The sequence below is a fragment of the Musa acuminata genome, unplaced genomic scaffold (genome assembly GCF_036884655.1).
Source record: "Musa acuminata AAA Group cultivar baxijiao unplaced genomic scaffold, Cavendish_Baxijiao_AAA HiC_scaffold_41, whole genome shotgun sequence".
NCBI lineage: Eukaryota > Viridiplantae > Streptophyta > Magnoliopsida > Zingiberales > Musaceae > Musa > Musa acuminata.
This window is the reverse complement of record NW_027020323.1, coordinates 55,001-57,500: the sequence shown is the minus strand read 5'-3', so window position 1 is coordinate 57,500 and position 2,500 is coordinate 55,001.

Here is a 2,500-nt window from a genome sequence, read left to right as displayed (position 1 = left end):
AGCCATCTCAGCACCCTGGAACCCCCCGGGTGGCACAGGGCTGGATGGGGCTTTCGTATAGCAGGGACGGTGCTGCCTCACGCTTCGCTCGCTGTTCGCCGCTCGCCGCTCGCTCGCGCAGCCAAAAATGACCAGTTTTGGCCCGTTTTTGGGCTGTTTTGGCCTGTTTATGGTCCGTTCTTGCGTGGTGCGGTGACCGTCGTGAGCGGAGCAAAACGTCAGCCATCTCAGCACCCTGGAACCCCCCGGGTGGCACAGGGCTGGATGGGGCTTTCGTATATAGCAGGGACGGTGCTGCCTCTCGCTTCGCTCGCTGTCCGCCGCTCGCCGCTCGCTCGCGCAGCCAAAAATGGCCAGTTTTGGCCCGTTTTTGGGCCGTTTTGGCCAGTTTTTGGCCTGTTCTTGCATTGCGCGGTGACCGTCGAGAGCGGAGCAAAACGTCAGCCATCTCAGCACCCTGGAACCCCCCGGGTGGCACAGGGCTGGATGGGGCTTTCGTATAGCAGGGACGGTGCTGCCTCTCGCTTCGCTCGCTGTCCGCCGCTCGCCGCTCGCTCGTGCAGCCAAAAATGGCCAGTTTTGGCCCGTTTTTGGGCCGTTTTGGCCAGTTTTTGGCCTGTTCTTGCATTGCGCGGTGACCGTCGAGAGCGGAGCAAAACGTCAGCCATCTCAGCACCCTGGAACCCCCCGGGTGGCACAGGGCTGGATGGGGCTTTCGTATAGCAGGGACGGTGCTGCCTCTCGCTTCGCTCGCTGTCCGCCGCTCGCCGCTCGCTCGTGCAGCCAAAAATGGCCAGTTTTGGCCCGTTTTTGGGCCGTTTTGGCCAGTTTTTGGCCTGTTCTTGCATTGCGCGGTGACCGTCGAGAGCGGAGCAAAACGTCAGCCATCTCAGCACCCTGGAACCCCCCGGGTGGCACAGGGCTGGATGGGGCTTTCGTATAGCAGGGACGGTGCTGCCTCTCGCTTCGCTCGCTGTCCGCCGCTCGCCGCTCGCTCGTGCAGCCAAAAATGGCCAGTTTTGGCCCGTTTTTGGGCCGTTTTGGCCAGTTTTTGGCCTGTTCTTGCATTGCGCGGTGACCGTCGAGAGCGGAGCAAAACGTCAGCCATCTCAGCACCCTGGAACCCCCCGGGTGGCACAGGGCTGGATGGGGCTTTCGTATAGCAGGGACGGTGCTGCCTCTCGCTTCGCTCGCTGTCCGCCGCTCGCCGCTCGCTCGTGCAGCCAAAAATGGCCAGTTTTGGCCCGTTTTTGGGCCGTTTTGGCCAGTTTTTGGCCTGTTCTTGCATTGCGCGGTGACCGTCGAGAGCGGAGCAAAACGTCAGCCATCTCAGCACCCTGGAACCCCCCGGGTGGCACAGGGCTGGATGGGGCTTTCGTATAGCAGGGACGGTGCTGCCTCTCGCTTCGCTCGCTGTCCGCCGCTCGCCGCTCGCTCGCGCAGCCAAAAATGGCCAGTTTTGGCCCGTTTTTGGGCCGTTTTGGCCAGTTTTTGGCCTGTTCTTGCATTGCGCGGTGACCGTCGAGAGCGGAGCAAAACGTCAGCCATCTCAGCACCCTGGAACCCCCCGGGTGGCACAGGGCTGGATGGGGCTTTCGTATAGCAGGGACGGTGCTGCCTCTCGCTTCGCTCGCTGTCCGCCGCTCGCCGCTCGCGCAGCCAAAAATGGCCAGTTTTGGCCCGTTTTTGGGCCGTTTTGGCCAGTTTTTGGCCTGTTCTTGCATTGCGCGGTGACCGTCGAGAGCGGAGCAAAACGTCAGCCATCTCAGCACCCTGGAACCCCCCGGGTGGCACAGGGCTGGATGGGGCTTTCGTATAGCAGGGACGGTGCTGCCTCTCGCTTCGCTCGCTGTTCGCCGCTCGCCGCTCGCTCGCGCAGCCAAAAATGGCCAGTTTTGGCCCGTTTTTGGGCTGTTTTGGCCAGTTTTTGGCCTGTTCTTGCGTGGTGCGGTGACCGTCGTGAGCGGAGCAAAACGTCAGCCATCTCAGCACCCTGGAACCCCCCGGGTGGCACAGGGCTGGATGGGGCTTTCGTATAGCAGGGACGGTGCTGCCTCTCGCTTCGCTCGCTGTTCGCCGCTCGCCGCTCGCTCGCGCAGCCAAAAATGGCCAGTTTTGGCCCGTTTTTGGGCTGTTTTGGCCTGTTTTTGGGCTGTTCTTGTGTGGCGCGGTGACCGTCGTGAGCGGAGCAAAATGTCAGCCATCTCAGCACCCTGGAACCCCCCGGGTGGCACAGGGCTGGATGGGGCTTTCGTATAGCAGGGACGGTGCTGCCTCGCGCTTCGCTCGCTGTTCGCCGCTCTCCGCTCGCTCGCGCAGCAAAAAATGGCCAGTTTTGGCCCGTTTTTGGGCTGTTTTGGCCAGTTTTTGGCCTGTTCTTGCGTGCCGCGGCGACCGTCGTGAGCGGAGCAAAACGTCAGCCATCTCAGCACCCTGGAACCCCCCGGGTGGCACAGGGCTGGATGGGGCTTTCGTATAGCAGGGACGGTGCTGCCTCTCG